This window comes from Odocoileus virginianus, chromosome 3, assembly GCF_023699985.2.
Source record: "Odocoileus virginianus isolate 20LAN1187 ecotype Illinois chromosome 3, Ovbor_1.2, whole genome shotgun sequence".
Classification (NCBI taxonomy): domain Eukaryota; kingdom Metazoa; phylum Chordata; class Mammalia; order Artiodactyla; family Cervidae; genus Odocoileus; species Odocoileus virginianus.
In genome coordinates this window covers 69,492-88,667 of record NC_069676.1, presented here as the reverse complement: position 1 = coordinate 88,667, position 19,176 = coordinate 69,492, and the positions used below count along the sequence as shown (strand labels likewise).

The 19,176-nt window shown below is 40.9% G+C and overlaps 2 long non-coding RNA genes across 5 annotated transcripts in view; one reads left to right on the top strand and one right to left on the bottom strand.

The window, feature by feature from the left end:
• Nucleotides 1-18,150, top strand: part of LOC110143093 (uncharacterized) — a 29,577-nt gene extending 11,427 nt beyond the window's left edge. For 2 of the 4 annotated variants that reach the window (XR_011485324.1, XR_011485322.1), the window contains 3 exons: nt 3,205-3,287; nt 3,698-3,806; nt 5,444-18,150. This is a non-coding gene — a long non-coding RNA (uncharacterized lncRNA). Of the gene's footprint in view, nt 1-2,216; nt 3,107-3,204; nt 3,288-3,697; nt 3,807-5,443 lie in introns of those variants that run through there. The other 2 variants (XR_011485325.1, XR_011485323.1) reach the window with 2 other exon arrangements.
• LOC139032735 (uncharacterized) overlaps nt 8,675-19,176 on the bottom strand; it is a 24,827-nt gene continuing 14,325 nt past the window's right edge. Inside the window, exon 3 of the long non-coding RNA XR_011485327.1 lies at nt 8,675-8,762. This is a non-coding gene — a long non-coding RNA (uncharacterized lncRNA). The remainder of the gene's footprint in view (nt 8,763-19,176) is intronic.

Sequence of the window (19,176 nt, the reverse complement as noted above, 5' to 3'; positions counted from 1 at the left end):
TTCTCTGATGATGTTCAGCACAGGTTCCCTGGGCCCTGTGTCCATACCTGTCCCCTCAAGAGGAACACCTGCTGGGAATTCCTCTAAGATCTGGGTGTTGACATTGATGTTTCAGTGTCCCAAAGGCTCATGAATACCTGGGATGTGTGCATGAGCCCAGGAAATACCTACAAACGAACCATAATATCAGGCCAGCCAAACACTCTTGAAGATGTTGGGTTACAAATCACAGGACTGCAGGCCCTGGACTTGAGACCAAAGAAAGATCCCAGAGTTGACAGAGATATCAAAGGTTTAATAGATGGGATGATTTCCATGTCTGAAGTAAAAGGATCCTGGAGAGACACCCACTGTGGATAGCAGGGGACAGGCAGAAGACAGCAGCTGCAGAATTCTTCTCTTGGTGGGGGGTGGGGGGGAGTAGGGAGTCTACCAGTTCCAGCAGGAATGAACAGCAGTTTGGCTCCTTGGTTAAATTGGTTACCATGGAAACCAGTAGAGCATCACATCCCTCTCTTAGCCCCTCAGGCTAAATACTTTCATGGGGCAGAAGTCTTGTCTTTGTTAATCTTTCAGCAAACAGCCATCTTGAAATGACCAGAAAATGTAGAGGAAATAATCAGGAGAGGGGAGATAACAGGGGGGTGGTAACATCCTATATATAGCCTTGCATGCTCAGTCACTCAGTTTTATCTGACCCTTTGAGATCCCATGGACCCATATGCCACCAGGCTCCTCTGTCCATGTATTCTCCAGGGGGGAATATTAAAGTGGTTTGCCATATCCTCCTCCAGAGCCTCTTCCCAACCCAGGGGTCCAACCCATGTCTCCTGCACTGGCAGGCAGATTCTTTACCACTGAGCCACCTGGGAAGCCCTACAGCCGACCTTGTACAGAGGTGCCCTGGTATTCCAAAAACTGTTCCCCATAATCTATCAGAAGTGATAGAACAAGTGGCATTGATCTTAAGCTTCATTCAGTCTTTCTGGGTGACTCAGACAGTAAAGAATTCACCTGCAATGCAGGAGAACTGGGTTTGAAACTTGGGTCAGGAAGATCCCCTGAAGAAGGAAATGACTACCCACTCCAGTGTTCTTGCCTGGAGAATTCCATGACAGAGGGGCCTGGCTGGGTACAGTCCAAGGGGTCACAGATTATGCAAACATGAATGAGTGAATAAGCACACAAACATAAATAAACATATATAGTGGTTGTTGTGTATTATAGTGTGGCAGCCACCTCCATATGCGACTGTTATAATTGCTTAAAGGAATGTTTTACATGTGTCAAAACACTTGGAATTTTAGATTGTCTAGTGAAGGTGAGAGCTCTAATGGGCCTGTAGAAGTGAGAGGTTGAGAACTGACTCAGCATCTCTAGGTTTGCAACTGAGATCAGAGTCTTATTGGAGGGCTCTGACTGCACAGAGCACAGATGACTGCCATCTGCTATCCACAGTGGGGTGTCTCTTCAGGACCTTGGGAAAAAGGTCAAGGTGATGCTGTGAGAGCCAGCAGGGCCTCAGCTGGAGCAGAAGTGGGTGGGTTGCTCATTCTAATCACCTTGTTGTTCCTGGCTGTGTTTCTATGGAAGGCATTGTAGAGAGCATTTGGTGCAGTGGTGAGGAAGGGACACAAGTAGGAAACAACATTCAGTTAGGATCTTATGGGAGAAGGCTCCTGGGACTTTAGTGTTAAACCCTCTGCTTGGAGGCTAAGGAGGGTGAACAGGAAGTTAAGAAGAAGGAAGTGTGTGTAGAGTTCTGACTATTTTCATATTTTAATGATATGATAGAGAAATTGTGTCCTGGACTTGCATTGTGCTCTATTTCTAATCAGCTTTTGTTGCTTTACTCTTCAAAAATTATTTTTCCTATAAGAGCTGCTCGTTTCTGCTTTTTTACTAATATGGAAACCTGGTCTCTGGTCAGCACATCTCGGGTATTGTGCACTGCAGGCTGTTTTCTATTGCATGTTGAACTATGAGGACCATATCCTAGTGGGCACAAAACTCTCATTGTCACTTGACACTGGAGACCACGTCCTTGCAGTGCCTGTGAGGTGGTGGGTGAGATGTGAACTCTCTCCTCCTGCACTTTCAGGACTTGTGACTTCCCCTCATGTTTGTCCTCACTGTTAATTCCTCGTGTAAAGGGCGCTGCCAGGGGTGGATGAGTCACAGCACACAGGCTCTGGGGTCCCTGCCTGGGGCTCCTGGGGCTCTTCACAGCCTCTGCATCAGCCAAGGCTGATGTGCTGATGGTGCTTCTGGGTTAGAGGTCCATGTCCTGCTGCTCCTAGAGACCCTCCATATCTTCAGATTCTAGAGTCTGTGAAGGGCCCACTGGGCTTCTTCACACACTTGCTTTTATAGCCCTGCTGACCTGGTCTCCTAGGATTGAGCATTCCCAGGGCAGCAGGTCCTGGGGTCAGAACCCACTGCTGCATCCAGATAGTCCTGCCCCTTCTCCCCAACCCAGGCCTGCCCCATCCTCTCTCCTTTCCTTACACCTTCCCAAGTCTCATCCCTCCCAATTTTCCATGTCTCAGTGCAAGCCCGGCAGCTACCACATGTTTATGGAGGACCCTTGTCACATTATTCTGGCTAAATGAAATTGGAAGTGTTTGCCTCTATCCTTTCTAAGGGTCTGTGAAACTTGAGGTGTTGCTGTGAGCATTAAGCATCTCCCAGGTAACTCAGGTCACCCCAGGCAACGGGAGAGTCTCTGTTATGTGGAATTTTTGTCCTTCCCTCCCCCAGGGCTCAACACACTCTCAGATCCATGCCAAGTCCTCCCTGGGAGGGATGGATTGGTTAATTAAATAATGGGCTGATTGGAGGTGTTAGTCATACACCCATGGTCCTTCTTCCAATGTGTCCACGTTGGAGAACTCTAGGGTTGTTGGAGGTTCAAGGAGGAAGGAAAGGAACAGTGACTAGAGGAGAGATGCATGGAGGCAGTGACCGCCTGGAGGAGGAACGGGTTGGCAGAGCCTCATTCCTGGTCACACGTAGACAAGTTGAGGCTGGCAACAGGATGCTGGATGTCAGAGGCCCACTTTTTCATTGAAGAGGTGAAACACTGAGGCCCTTGGGGGCCCTTGAGGCAAGTACACAGGGGTCCCAAGGCCAGGCTGTGAGGAGCACCAGAGCCCCACGGTCACATCCTGACTCTAATTAAGTCTCCCCTTTGCTTTCCCACAGCCTCTTCCCATGACTGCTGCCCTCAGACACCAGACTACATGGCAGACGATGAGAACTTGGAGCAGGAGAGCAAAAATACTGAGGTCATTTATTTCTTCTTTCATATCTTTCAAAATGTTTCTCTTTCTCTGATCCATAGACTCTTCCTTGTAACCCTTCCCCATCTCCTCTTTCCAAATTTTTGTGATTAACCTTCTGGAGGACTTAGTCTCTTGGAGGCACTTAGGATTCTGGAAGCTTATATCAAATCTATGAAATCTGTCTGCAGCCCTCTTCCCCCATTTTCTTAGCATTGCCCTGGCTCCTGACCTCATGTCTGCACCCTTGAACCTGGCTTTGTCACCATGAGTGGCCTGAACAGGAGTTGAGGCTGGAGTCAGCAGGTCTGGACCCACATGGCCGAAGGGGCTCCATGAAGTCTACACTGCCCTGAGCTACTCCATATGATTGCTTTCCTGCTCTGGGACCTGCCTGACTGATCTCTTCCTTCCAGATTTCAGACAACTCTGTGATCATCTTTTTGGAGAATGGGAAAAATTACATCAGTGATAATGAAACAGACTAGGAGGATCACGTGTGAACATGGGGCCTGAGTTGAAAAGGTGAGGCAGACAAGGGCCCATGTCTCCATCATGACCCCAACTCACTTGCTGGTGCTTCAGAAACATGAGCAAAAACACTGGGGTGTGCTGCTGAGTGTGACCACAAAAGTGGAGACACCACAAGAGGGTGGTCACAGTCCATGCAGACGAGTGGAGGATGCCCTGAGCACGTCTCCCCAGGGCACAGGTCCCGTCCACAGACGCCCCCGAGGTTGCTGGGCTGGCTGCTCCAGAGGCTGGGTGCACTGTGGGGCCACCGTGTGCAGGAGTCCAGGAGCTGCTGTTCCAGTGTGTTCTCTTTGAAGATCCCCACCGGGGGCTTCCTCATCTCCCTCTGCAGGACCCAGCTCTGCCCTCCAACCCCCCAAAGGCAGCAGGGGGCACCCCTAGTTCATCACCAGCTGCAGAGAGAGGTTGGGGCGGCCCCGCCCTCCCCAGTCCTGGGCTCCTGGGAACAGAGTGAAGGAGACACAGGCGCCCAGAGCTCCTGCAGGCAGGGGGTGACCTGGCAGCTCTGCATCCCTGTGGGTGCTCCCTGGTCCTGAGGGTCCCAGCCAGCCTGGGGGTGCCCGAGTCTGGGGTCCCTCAGGATCTAGAACCCTGGGGTCCTGGGTTACCTCAGGCACCTTTTCTCAACCTGAAGGTAGAGGTTCTGTAGATTCTTCTGTGTATGTGTCCAACTCCAACTTAAGAATCACCAGAAAGCAAGTCAGTGCTGTGTGCACTTGGGATGGTGGTGCTGGTGCTAAAGAACCTGCCTGCCATTACAAGAGACACAAGACACTTGGGTTCAACTTCTGGGTAAGGAAGATCCCCTGGAGAAGGTAATGGCACCCCACTCCAGTGTTGCCTGGAGAATCCCAGCGACCGAGGAGCCTGGTGGACGGTCATCCATAGGGTTGCACAGACTCGGACATGAGTGAGGTGTCTGAGCAGCATACTTGGGGTGAGTGGCAGGATTTCACTCACTCATGTTCCTTTTTTTTTTTTCCAATTCTGTCCTTAATAACATATCTTGTTGTATTACTGTTTAAAAAGCAGTGTCTTCTCTCTTTGATGTGGTAATATGCTAAACAAATAAAATGTACCTTTTTATTATAACAACATGATAACAGTTTAAAATCATAAACCTCAGAAGAGTTTGGCTGGGAGTTGGAAATGATTATTAGGGAAGAGAGAGACCTCAGGTGTGTGTCCATTTCCAGCACTCAGGTCTCAGGAGCAGTTGTACTGAGTGAGGGGTGGTTGGGAAGGTTCTCCTACCCCCTGTGGTTATCTCCCCCCCTGCTCCTCCCAGGGCCTAGAGGGAAGGGGGGACCCACGCTTTTAGTCCCAAATCCCAGAGTCCCCTGTTTCTCTGCTTGAGTCTCACTGTCCAGGGGACCCATCAGTTGAGGGTTGCCGGCCAGATGCCCAGGTGTCCTTGCTCCTGTGGGACATTTCTAAACACTTCCCGCTCACAGACAACACCCTCAGCAAAGAGCAGCAACCAGACACAGTGCCCTGCAGATCTGAGCCCCAAAGCCAAGTCTAGATCCTGGGAGGTCTTCTGGGTCCTGGACACCCTCCTCAGGGAGACCTCCTCCATCTGACTCTGCATATCCTCAGGGACTCCATCACCTGTGTTGTCATTGCAGGCTTTGCTCTGAATCCTTGAAGACCTGGACCTGGACCCATGCTGGACCCCAGAGGGGATGGAGCCCCCACAGCACCAGGAGCCTCCTCTGGACCAGACCAGGGGCGGCCTCACTGCTGCTCTCCTGAGGGCCCTCATTCAGTACAGCTTCAGTTGTTTTGTTGTATAGATTTAGTATTAGTTCTATCTACAGTTTTATCTACAAGTTCTGTATGTATCTGTATGTTCAATATTTATAGGTAAGTTTTTTCATTAAATTTTTAAATCTATTTGCTATTTTTAAAATATTTGTTTGTAAAAGCACACATGTATAGAATAGCACCCTCAGCAGAGGTAGAACTTAATGAATTGTCGTGAGCCAGTCACCCTAGCCTGTGCCACCAGGGTCACTCCCCCTTTCACTCGACTCAGTCTTCATTGAGAAAGGAACTGCAGATTTAGTGCTTACATTTGGCCTTATGTCACTGTCTTCAAGGATTCTGTCTCCTCACATCTGCTCACTCCACTAGTCAGAGGAGAGCAGTATTATCCTAGCTCTTTCATGACTTGCACGTCAGGAGTTTTTGAAACTCAGTCTGCTTTTGGCATAAAAATTTGATGATTCATCATTGATCTTCTTGTATAACTTAAATGTGTTTCTCTCTTTTCTTCTAACACAGAGAATTTCTCTCTGAAAAGCCTCTTAAAATTTTAGTTTTTATTCCCTTATACTTATAACCAAACTAGATAGCATATTAAAAAGCAAAGACATTACTTTTCCAACAAAGGTCCGTCTAGTCAAGGCTATGGTTTTTCCAGTGGTCTTGTATGGCTGTGAGAGTAGGACTGTGAAGAAAGCCGAGCGTTGAGAAATTGATGATTTTTGAACTGTGGTGTTGGAGAAGACTCTTGAGAGTCCCTTGGACTGCAAGGAGATCCAACCAGTTCATCCTAAAGGAGATCAGTCCTGGGTGTTCATTGGAAGGACTGATGAAGCTGAAACTCCAATACTTTGGCCACCTGATGCGAAGAGCTGACTCATTGGAAAAGACCCTAATGCTGGAGGGATTGAAGGCAGGAGGAGAAGGGGACGACAGAAGATTAGATGGCTGGATGGCATCACCGACTCGATGCACATGAGTTTGAGTAAACTCCGGGAGTTGGTGATGGACAGGGAGGCCTGGCATGCTGCAGTTCATGGGGTTGCAAACAGTCGGACACAACTTAGCGACTGAACTGAACTGAACTGAAACATCTGTGTGGAGGTTTTCATGTTTTCAATCCATTTGGATAATTTACTAGGAGTGTGATTGCTGTATTATATGGGAGGTAACCTCTATTTAGCTTCATAAGAAACCCACAAAGTGCTTCTACCATTTTACATTCCAACAACAGTTAATGGATTGAGTTCCTGTTGCTCTGTTTCTTCATCAATATTTGAAGTTTTCTGCTTTTTTGGAGTTTAGCCATTCTGATAATTGCATAGTGATATCCCCTTTTAACAGAAATGGATTTTTCCTTCTTTCTTACTTTACTTTAGACCTTATTTTTGTATTTATTTATTTAGTAGTGTAGCTAGAGTGTAGTACCTGAGAACTTTAATCCTAGAACCAGGTTTCTTAGATTTGAATACCAACTCTACCTTTTACTCCCTGGTGACATAGGTTAGCTCCTTAACATGTGCTTCAGTAACCTGATGGCCTTCTACAGTAAAAAGTCAGATGCTAAAGAATCCACCTGCAATGCAGGAGACCTGGGTTTGATCCCTTGGTCTGGAAGATCCCCTGGTGAAGGGAATGGCAACACATTCCAGTATTCTTCTTTCATGAATCCAATGTACAGAAGTTTTAGTCCATGGGGTCACAAAGTGTTGGACAGGAATGAGTGACTTCCACTTTTTTCAGTAGCCTTATGGATAAGATATACCTCACAGAGTTGTTATAGCAATTAAGCTTAGATTATTATGGAACATATAAATAACAATGATTATCTGGCCTGTACTAAACTCTTTTGTTGTTTAATTGTATAAAACAACTTCATTTTTTTACCAGAGGGAAGCCATTTATAAAGTAGTCAATTCCAAACTAATAGAGTAATGGTAATTATTTTAATTTTAAATGGCTTTTTAAGAAAACTTATTCACATAATAATAGCATTCTTCTATTGCTGCATCATTCCCATATTCAGCTATTAGTACACTATTTAAATTGCAATTCAGTAACTTCACAGTTGTAGGTCTTTTCACAAACCTTCAATATTTTGAAAGGCAGCCTAAAGAATTTTTAATTTTTTTTTGATTTACATGTAAATCCACGGCTAATTCATTTCAATGTATGACAAAAACCACTGCAATGACGTAAAGTAATTAGCCTCCAACAAATAAAAATAAATGCAAAAAAAGATAAATAAGATAAAAAGAAAAAAAAAATAAAAGGGAGAAGGATATGGTTTAACCACCACTAATTACAACCAAATTACAACCAAAATTTTGTAATTTTGTTTGGTCATGGTTTTGACTTGATGAAACTGAGTTCAGTATAATAAATGAAGTTGCATCTTCAAGATTTTGATCCTATGTTTATTGTTAGCTATTCAATAAACTGAACTCTGAAAATTTCAGTTCTCTCTAGAAGATGCCACAGCTAACCATCTTCATTTCAATATATAAGCAGATTTTTATTGGTACTCTGATTCATCTACCACAACTGAATAGCCTGTGGCCTGACCCTAGGAGGGCACAAAGGTCAGAGACAATTATTACAAAAGTGTATCTTCTGTTTTAATTTTCTAATGGAGAGTAACTCTAAGTCACTTATGCAAAGAACTGACTTAAGTTTCATGGCCTAAAAATGTTACCTCAGTTTAAGTTAAGGGCCTAACAACTTTGACCATTTGGAAAGGCCCGTCAGGATTTCTGTGTCCTGAATTGGCCAGTTCCATGTGAGCATTGTTAGGATGTGACAGTACTTCCCTGGTGGTCCAATGGTTAGGACTCTGAACTTTCACTACCCAGGCCCAGGGTTCAGGACTTGGTCAGGAAACTAACATTCATGCAAGCCTCAAGGCGTGGGGAAAAAAGAAAATAAAACAACCCCATCTTCCTTCCAAAATATTATCAAACCCCAGTACTAAGTTGTGCTTGTCATGGGCATCATGCTTAAGAGTTTTTCTATCTCATCAAAATTTTTGAGACCTGATGTGAGCAGACTGGGGGATTCACTGAAGTTCTCTGCTGATTTCTTAGAAGAGCTGAAAATTCTGCAACTTAGCTGGGAACCATTCTTCTCCTGAGAGCCTCTTGCTTACACGAAGCACTGTTTCCCTCTTCTGCCAGCTCTGCCCTGGAAGAGAGAGGTGAAGCTTGGTGAAAAGGTCAGAGCTTCTGTGACTAACAGAGCAGGAACTGCTTCTTCCTCAACCTGGACCTCAGCAAATGAACTGGCATCAAGGAAAAAAGATAAGTATGGCTTTTCTTATTGCTTTACTCCTCGCTGCCTTCAATCCCAAAGTGATGCAGCATCATGCTTAAGACACAAAGGTATGAGATCAAACTCTGAGTCTTTGAAGTATAAGCACTGACCCCAAGACCCTACACGACCAGAGAACTTACCCTAGGGAGTATCAAATTGTGACAACTCACACAAAGGAAACCACTTATTACAAGACCCGGTATCACACAACCACCAGTGGCAACCTGTGCAAGATGTGAAAGGTTGTTGCTGAACGATTAGACACGGGATTCTTGGCCTCCGGAGGAGACGAATTCAATCCGGGGCCAGAGACGAGGCTGGATCGCTCAGAGCTTTTGTGTAATAAAGTTTTATTAAAGTATAAAGGAGATAGAGAAAGCTTCTGACATAGGCATCATAAGGGGGCAAAAGAGTACCCCCCTCCTAGTCTTTAGCTGTATGTTATATAGTCACTCGCAGTCTGTTAATGAAAAGAATGTCATAAAATTTAGAATGGCACCAGATAATTCATCCCTAGCCATAAAGCCATTGACTTGAATCTTGTAAAAGGGCAGAATACCAACAAATAGTTTCGTTTACATAGATTAGGGGAACAATACCTGAGTAAGTAAGTTAGGCCATTTGGTGGAACCAACTTGAAGATAGAGTCTGGGGTTCATTAACATGGCTTAAGACAACATTTCCATACAAAAAAGAAATGTATTGGTTAACTCAAGGTTTGAGAGTAGTTAGCTTCAGGTGGGACCAGGTGTCATGGCAACACAGCACTTTAAGAGAAACCTCCTTTTAAATTTGTATAGAGAAGAAAAGACATATCGCTGGTTTGTTTCTTCCTGCCGCTTGAGAGAGATAAAATGGTCTGGCACCTGCAGCCTCTTTTTTTCCATTTGGAGACCCCTGGCCTTCCTGCCTGTTACCCTCTCAGATGCCTCATTCAAACAACAAAAAAAACAAAAATCCAAACCCAATAATCAACAGACAGGATTACCACCTCACTCATCCCTGACCATCAGAGAGGAAAAACAAACAAACAAACAAAACAAAACGAAGGCAAAAACAACAACAACAAAACCTCAGCACAAATCTCACCCTATATGAAGCTTAGAAAAACTGCTGGAGCAACCTTAGGAGGGCAGAAACAAAAAGGAAGAAAGGATTCAACGTAGAAGCCTGGGAAAAGGAGACCTCAATCACAATAAGTTTAAAAAAAATGAAAATGTAGAGGAATACTGCACAAATGAAGGAACAAACAAGAAACACAGAAATCCAAATAATTGAAGAGGAAATAGGCAAACTACCTGAAAAAATAATTCAGAAACTGATAATTAAGATGATCAAAAACCTTGACAACAGAATAGAGAAAATGCAACAGTCAGTTAACAAAGAGCTAGAAGAATTAAAGCATAAACATACAGAGACAAAGAACACAATTACTGACATAAAAAATACTGTAGAAGGAATCAATAGCAGAATACCTGAAGCAGAAGAATGGATCAGTGAACTGGAAAACAAAATGGTGGAAATAACTGCTGAAAAGGAGAATAAAGTAAAAAGAAGGAAAAGAAATGAGGTTAGTCTCAGAGAACTCTGGGACAATATTAAATGCACCAACATTATATTATAGGGGTCCGAGAAGAGAAGAGAAAAAGAAAGGATATGAGGAAATTTCTGAATAGACTATAGTTGAAAATTTTCCCAACGTGGAAAAGGAAATAGTCAATCAAGTCCACAAAGCGCAAGCAGTCCCATCCGGATAAGCCCAAGGAGAAACACACCAAGACACATACTAATCAAACTAACAAAGATTAAACACAAAGAAAGAATATTAAAAGCAGCAAGGGAAAAGCAACAGATAACATACAAGGGAAACGTTTAACAGCTGATCTTTCAGCAGAAGCTCTGCAGGCCAAAGAAAGCAGTAGGTTTTATTTAAAGCACTGAAAGGGAAAAAAAATCTACAACCAAGATTATTCTATCCAGCAAGGATCTTGCTCAAAATTGATGGAAATTAAAAAGCTTTTCAGGCAAACCAAAGTTAAGACAATTCAGTACCACCAAACCAGCTTTCAACAAATGTTAAAGGAACTTATATAGTCGGGAAATAAAAGTGAAGAAAAAGATCTACAAACGCAAACCCCAAACAATTAAGAAAATGGCAGGAGAAATACATACATCAATAATTACCTTAAATATAAATGGATTAAATGCTTCAAGCAAAACACACAGACTGGTTCAGTTCAGTTGAGTTCAGTTGCTCAGTCATGGCCGACTCTTTGCAACCCCGTGAACCACAGAACGCCAGGCCTCCCTGTCCATCAGCAACTCCCAGCGTTCACCCAAACTCATGTCCGTTGAGTTGGTGATGCCATCCAACAATCTCATACTCTGTCGTCTCCTTCTCCTCCTGCCCCCAATTTTTCCCAGCATCAGCGTCTTTTCCAATGAGTCAGGTGGTCAGGTGGTCAAAGTACTGGAGTTTCAGCTTCAACATCAGTCCTTCCAATGAACACCCAGGACTGATCTCCTTTAGGATGGACTGGTTGGATCTCCTTGCAGTCCAAGGGACTCTCAAGAGTCTTCTCTAACATCACATTTCAAAAGCATCAATTCTTCTGCACTCAGCTTTCTTTATAGTCCAACTCTCGCATCCATACATGATGCCTGGGAAAACCATAGCCTTGACTAGATGGACCTTTGTTGGCAAAGTAATGTCTCTGATTTTTAATATGCTGTCTAGGTTGGTCATAACTTTCCTTCCAAAGAGTAAGGATCTTTTTATTTCAGGACTGCAATCACCATTTGCAGTGATTTTGGAGCTCAGAAAAATAAAGTCAGCCACTATTTCCACTGTCTCCCCATCTATTTGCCATGAAGTGATGGGACCAGATGCCATGATTTTTGTTTTCTGAATGTTGAGCTTTAAGCCAACTTTTTCACTCTCCTCTTTCTGAGTGGCTGAATATATACAAAACAAGACACATATATATACTGTCTAAAAAACAAAAATACTCACTTCAGACCTAAAGACACATATAGACTGAAAATGAGAGCATGGAAAAATATATTCCATGCAAATGGAAAGCAAAAGAAAGCTGAATTAGCAATCCTCATATCAGACAAAGTAGACCTTAAAGAATATTACAAGAGATAAGGAAAGACACTACATAATGATCAAGGGCTCACTCCAAGAGGAAGACATAACAATTGTACATATCTATGCACCCAACAAAGGAGCAGCTCAATACATAAAACAAACACTAACAGACAGAAAAAGAGAAATTGACAGTAACACAATAATAGTAGGAGACTTCAACACCCCAATTACACCAATAGACAGATTATCAAAACAGAAAATTAATAAGGAAACACATGTATTCAATGATACATTAGATGAGATGGATCCCATTGATATCTTCAGGACATTGATATCTGCATTCCAAATGCAGAAGAATATACCTTCTTCTCAAGTGCACGTGGAACATTCTCCAGGATAGACAACCTGTTGGGTCACAATTCAAACCTCAGTAAATTTAAGAAAATTAAAATTGTACCAAACACCTTTTCTGACCACAACTCTATGAGGCTAGATAGCAATTATGAGAAATAAAAAGAAACTGTAAAAAACACAAACACGTGGAGATTAAACAATACATTTGTAAATAATGAGCAGCTTACTGAAGAAACCAAAAGGGAAATCCAAAAATTCCTAGAAACAAATGACAATGAAAACACAACAATTCAAAACCTATGGGATGCAGCAAAAGAGTCCAAAGAAGAAAGTTTAAGGAAATACAATCCTACCTCAAGAAGCAAGAAAAACATGGAATAGACAAGCTAAATTTATACCTAAAAGAACCTGAAAAAGAAGAACAGCAACAAATTAGCAGAAGGAAAGAAATCATAAAGATCAGAGCAGAAATAAGTGAAAAAGAAATAAAAGAAACAGTAGTAAAGATTAATAAAACTACAATCTGGTTCTTTGAAGAGATAAACAAACTGACAAACCTTTAGCCAGACTCATCAAGCAAAACAGAGATAATAGTCAAGTCAACAAAACTAGAAATGAAAAAGGAGAGCTTACAACAGACAATGCAGAAATACAAAGGATGATGAGACTATTATTAACAACTTATATGGCAACAAAATGGATAACCTGGAAAGAAGGGACATATGCTTAGAAAAGTTCAATCTTCCAAGACTGAACCAGGAAGAAATAGAAATTATGAACAACCCAATTATGAGCACTGCAATCAAACCTGTGATCAAAAATCTACCCAAAAACCAAAAGCCCAGGACCAGATGACTTCACAGGTGAATTCTATCAAATGTTTAGAGACGAGATAATGCCTATTCTTCTACAACTCTTTCAGAAAATTGCAGAGGAAGGAACACTCCCAAAGCCATCCTACAAGGCCTCTATCACTCATACCAAAACCAGACAGACAAAACAAAACAAAAAACTATATGCCAATATCAGTGATGAACACAGATGCAAAAATCCTCAAAAAAATCTAGTAAACAGAATTCAACAGCACATTAAAAAGCTTATACACCTTGATCAAGTTGGGTTTATTCCATGGATGCAAGGATTCTCAGTATATGCAAATCAATAAATGTGATACATCATGTTAACCAATTGAAGATAAAAACCATATGATAATCTCAGTAGATGCACAAAAAGCCTTTGAGAAAATTCAGCACCCATATATGATTAAAACTCTTCAAAAATGGGCATAGAAGGAAGCTACCTCAACATACTAAAGGCCATATATGATAACAGCAAACATTATTCTCAATGGTGAAAAGCTGAAAGCATTGCCCCTAAGATCAGGAACAAGACAAGAGTGTCCACTCCCACCACTACTATTCAACATAGTTTTGGAAGTTCAAGATACATCAATCAGAGAAGAAAAAGAAATAAACACAATCTAGACAAAAAAGAAGAAATAAAGCTCTCACTGTTTGCAGATGACATGATACTAAACATAGAAAACCCTATAGATACGATCAGAAAACTACTAGAGATAATCAGTGTTAGCCAAGTTGCAGGATACAAAATAAATACACAAATCACTTGCATTTCTATATACTAACAATGAAATATCAGAAAAAAGAAATTAAGAAATCAATCCCATTCACCATTACAACAAAAAATAATTAAGGATCTAGGGATAAACTTACCTAAGGAGACAAAATAACTGTATACAGAAAAGTATAAGACACTGATGAAACAAATCAACGATGACATAAACAGATCTAGAGATATTCTATGTTCCTGGGTAGGAAGAATCAATATTGTGAAAATGACTATCCTACAGAACCAATGTGATCCCTAACAAATTACCAATGGCATTTGTCACAGAACTAGAACAACAACAACAAAAAAAAAACAATTCATATGGAAACACAAAAGATAACAAATAGCCAAAGCAGTCTTGAGAAAGAAGACTGGAGCTGGAGGAATTAACTTTCCTGACTTCAGATTATACTACAAAGCTACAGTCATCAAGACAGTATGATGCTGGCACAAAAACAGAAATATAAACAAATAGAACATCATAAAAAGCCCAGAAACAAACTCACGCACTCATGGGTACCTTATTTTTTAAAAAGGAGGTAAGAATATACAACAGGGCAAAGACAGCATCTTCAATAAGTGGTGTTGGGAAAACTGGAATGCTACATGTAAAAGAATGAAATTAAAATTTCTTCTTAACACCATTCACAAAGATAAACTCAAAATGGATTAAATACCTAAATGTAAGACCATAAACTATAAAACTCTTAGAGGAAAACATAGACAGAATACTTGATGACATTAATCAATGCAAGATCCTCTATGACCCATCTCCTAGAGTAATGGAAACAAAAGTAAAAGTAAACAAGTGGGACCTGCTTAAACTTAAAAGCTTTTGCACAGCAAAGGACACTATAAGCAATGTGAAAAGACAACCCTTAGAATGGAAGAACATAGCAGCAAATGAAACAACTGACAAAGGACTGATTTCCAAAATATACAAGCAGCTCATACAACTCAATACCAGAAAAACAACCAACCAATGAAAAATTGGGGAAAAGACCTAAAGAGACATTACTCCAAAGGATCCTGGAGTTCACTCAAACTCATGCTGATTGAGTCGGTGATGCCATCCAGCCATCTCATCCTCTGTCATCCCCTTCTCCTCCTGCCCCCAATCCCTCACAGCATCAGGATCTTTTCCAATGAGTCAACTCTTCTCCTGAGGTGGCCAAAGTATTGGAGTTTCAGCTTCAACATCAGTCCTTCTAATGAACACCCATGACTGATCTCGTTTAGGATGGACTGGTTGAATCTCCTTGAGTCCAAGGGACTCTTAAGAGTCTTCTCCAACACCACAGCTCAAAAGCATCAATTTTTCAGCACACAGCTTTCTTCACAGTCCAACTCTCACATCCATGCATGACCACTGGAAAAACCATAGCTTTGACCAGATGGACCTTTGTTGGCAAAGTAATGTCTCTGCTTTTTAATATCCTATCTAGGTTGGTCATAACTTTCCTTCCAAGGAGTAAGTGTCTTTTAGTTGCATGGCTGAAATCACCATCTGCAGTGATTTTGAAGCCCCCCCCCAAAATAAAGTCTAACACTGTTTCCACTGTCTCCCCATCTATTTCCCATGAGGTGATGGGACCAGATGCCATGATCTTAGTTTTCTGAATGTTGAGCTTTAAGCCAACTTTTTCACTCTCCTCTTTCACTTTCATCAAGAGACTTTTTAGTTCCTCTTCCCTCTCTGCCATAAAGGTGGTGTTATCTCCGTATCTGAGGTTACTGATATTTCTTCCAGCAATCTTGATTCCAGCTTGTGCTTCTTCCAGCCCAGCATTTCTCATGATGGACTCTGCATATAAGTTAAATAAGCAGGTGACAATATACAGCCCTGACATATTCGTTTTCCTATTTGGAACCAGTCTGTTGTTCCATGTCCAGTTCTAACTGTTGCTTCCTGATCTGCATATAGATTTCTCAAGAGGCAGGTCAGGTGGTCTGGTATTCCCATCTTTTTCAGAGTTTTCCACAGTTTATTGTGATCCACACAGTCGAAGGCTTTGGCATAGTCAATAATGCAGAAATATATGTTTTTTCTGGAACTCTCTTGCTTTTTCAATGATCCAGCATATATTGGCAATTTGATCTCGGGTTCCTCTGCCTTTCTAAAACCAGCTTGAACATTTGGAAGTTCAGAGTTCACGTATTACTGAAGCCTCCTTGGAGAATTTTGAGCATTACTTTCTAGCGTGTGAGATGAGTGCAATTGTGTGGTAGTTTGAGCATTCTTTGGGGTTGCCTTTCTTAGGGATTGGAATGAAAACTGACCTTTTCCAGTCCTGTGGCCACTGCTGAGTTTTCCAAATTTGCTGGCCTATTGAGTGCAGCACTTTCACAGCATCATCTTTCAGGATTTGAAATAGCTCAACTGGACTTCCATCACATCCACTAGCTTTGCTCGTAGTGATGCTTTCTAAGGCCCACTTGACTTCACATTCCAGGATGTCTGGCTTTAGGTGAGTAATCACACCATTTTGATTATCTGGCTCGTGAAGATCTTTTTAGTAGAGTTCTTCTGTGTCTTCTTGCCACCTCTTCTTAATATCTTCTGCTTCTGTTATGTCCATACCATTTCTGTCCTTTATCGAACCCATCTTTGCCTGAAATCTTCCCTTGATATCTGTAATTTTCTTGAAGAGATATCTAGTCTTTCCCATTCTGTTGTTTTCCTCTATTTCTTTGCATTGATCACTGAGGAAGGCTTTCTTTTCTCTCCTGGCTATTCTTTGGAACTGTGCATTCAAATGGGAAGATCTTTCCTTTTCTCCTTTGCTTTTTGCTTCTCTTCTTTTCACAGCTATTTGTAAGGCCTCCTCAGACAACCATTTTGCCTTTTTGCATTTCTTTTCCATGGAGATGGTCTTGATCCCTGTGTCTTGTAATGTCTTGAACCTCCGTCCATAGTTCATCAGGCTCTCTGTCTATCAGATATAGTCCCTTAAATCTATTTCTCACTTCCACTGTATAGTCATAAGGGATTTGATTTAGGTCATACCTGAATGGTCTAGTGGTTTTCCCTACTTTCTTCAGTTTAAGTCTGAATTTGGCAATAAGGAGTTCATGATCTGAGCCACAATCAGCTGCAAATCAAAACCACAATGAGATATCACCTCACACTGGTCAGAACTGCCATCATCAAAAAGTCTACAAACAGTAAATGCTGGAGAGGATGTGGAGAAAAGGGAATATTCTTGCACTGTTGGTAGGAATGCAAATTGATAGAGCCATTACGGAAGATGATATGGAGATTCTTTGAAAAACTCGGAAGAAAACTAACATATGACCCAGCAATCCCAGTCCTAGTCATATACCCTGTGGAATAAAAAATTGAAACAGACACATGTACCCCAATGTTTATTGCAGCCCTCTTTACAATAGCTAGGACATGGAAGGAACTTAGATGTCCATCACCAGATGAATGGATAAAGAAGTCATGGTACATATAAACAATGGAATACTACTCAGCCATAAAAAGGAATGCACTTGAGTCAGTTCTAATGAGATGGATGATAGGCAGTTGGTGATGGACAGGGTGATCTGGTGTGCTGTGGTTTATGGGGTTGCAAAGAGTCAGACACGACTGAGCGACTGAACTGAACTGAACGGAAGAGCTTATTATACAGAATGAAGTAAGTCAGATAGAAAAAGATAAATATTGTATACTAACGCATATATACGGAACCTAGAAAGATGATACCAAAGGATTTATTTACCGGGCAACAATGAGGAAACAGATTTAGAGAATAGACCTATAGATGGGGAGAGTGAGGGGGAGGATGAGATATATGAAGAGAGTAACATGGAAATTTACATTACCCTAAGTAAAATAGACAGCCAACGGGAATTTGCTGTATGACTTAGGAAACTGAAACAGGGGCTCTGTATCCATCTAGAGAAGGGTTGGATGGGCAGAGATATGGCAGAGAGGTTCAAGAGGGAGGGGATATATGTATACCTATGGTTGATTCATGTGAGGTTTGACAGAAAACAACAAAATTCTGTAAATCAATTATCCTTCAATTAAAAAATAAATAAATTAAAAAACATTGGCATATCTAAAAAAAATCTAATAAAAATTGGATCAAATAAAAAAATAAGAATTTTCATTGATACCAACAAATGATAGCACTAAATGGATTTTGCTATATATACATATATATATATATATGTCTATGTAAAATATATAGAGACACACACACATATGTGTGTGTATATATATATATATATATATATATATATATATATATATATGTATGTCATAAATGGCTTAACTTTTTCACACAACTTGTCCTGTGAATTGTCAGCCTTATCATTACACTGAGTAATGCCATTTCTCTTCAATAATGTTATTTTGGGTTATGGAGTGTGTGGCCTGATTTTTCTCCAGCATTCAAGAGATAGTCCCTTATAAAGTTTCCATTCCTAAAAAGTTTTAATGAAGGGATAATATTTTTAAATTCCTATGTAATTTGCTTTTATACTATAATTATTTATTATATTTTTAATACTGATGTTTTATAAATCTGGGGAATTTCCTAATACCTCACTGGAAAAATACCACTGGAAAGAAAAATAAAATAAAAATTCCCTATACTATTCTGTGCTCTTATCTTAGCAGTGGAAAGCACCTTTCTTTAAGGTAAGTATTGCCCTAAAAATTGCCTTATTTTACAACCATACAGAAAGTAGATAGATTTTTAAAAAAACAGCCAAAAGTTTGGTCTAATTTATCAGAGCCAAAGGCCCATGATTCTTTTTTTTAAATATTGAACTAATATAAAAAATAGAAACATCCTTTTGTGGTTTGTAAGTCAAAGCCATTCCTTAAATGTATTCAATTTATCATATTAAATTATAGAACCCTATTTTTCAAACAATACTGAAAAAGAGAGATTAAGAAAAATTACCAAGAACTATTTGGATATTTTATTTTTTAAATAATAACAACTGGTATTTTATTAATTTTTAACAAATTGTGTACAGTTTAGAAATACTTGCCAAGTACACCCTTCTTGAACCTATTCTTATAATTGTAAATGTTTAGATCACTTTACTATATTCCATAATGGCATTTTTAAAGCTTATTTTAAATAAAGGAACAACTGTGGAAAAGCTTAAACAGTATGAATTTTCTGTTTTATTGCCTACCAAAGCAATCTGCGGAATTATACAACTACCATTTTGACTTCTATTGCA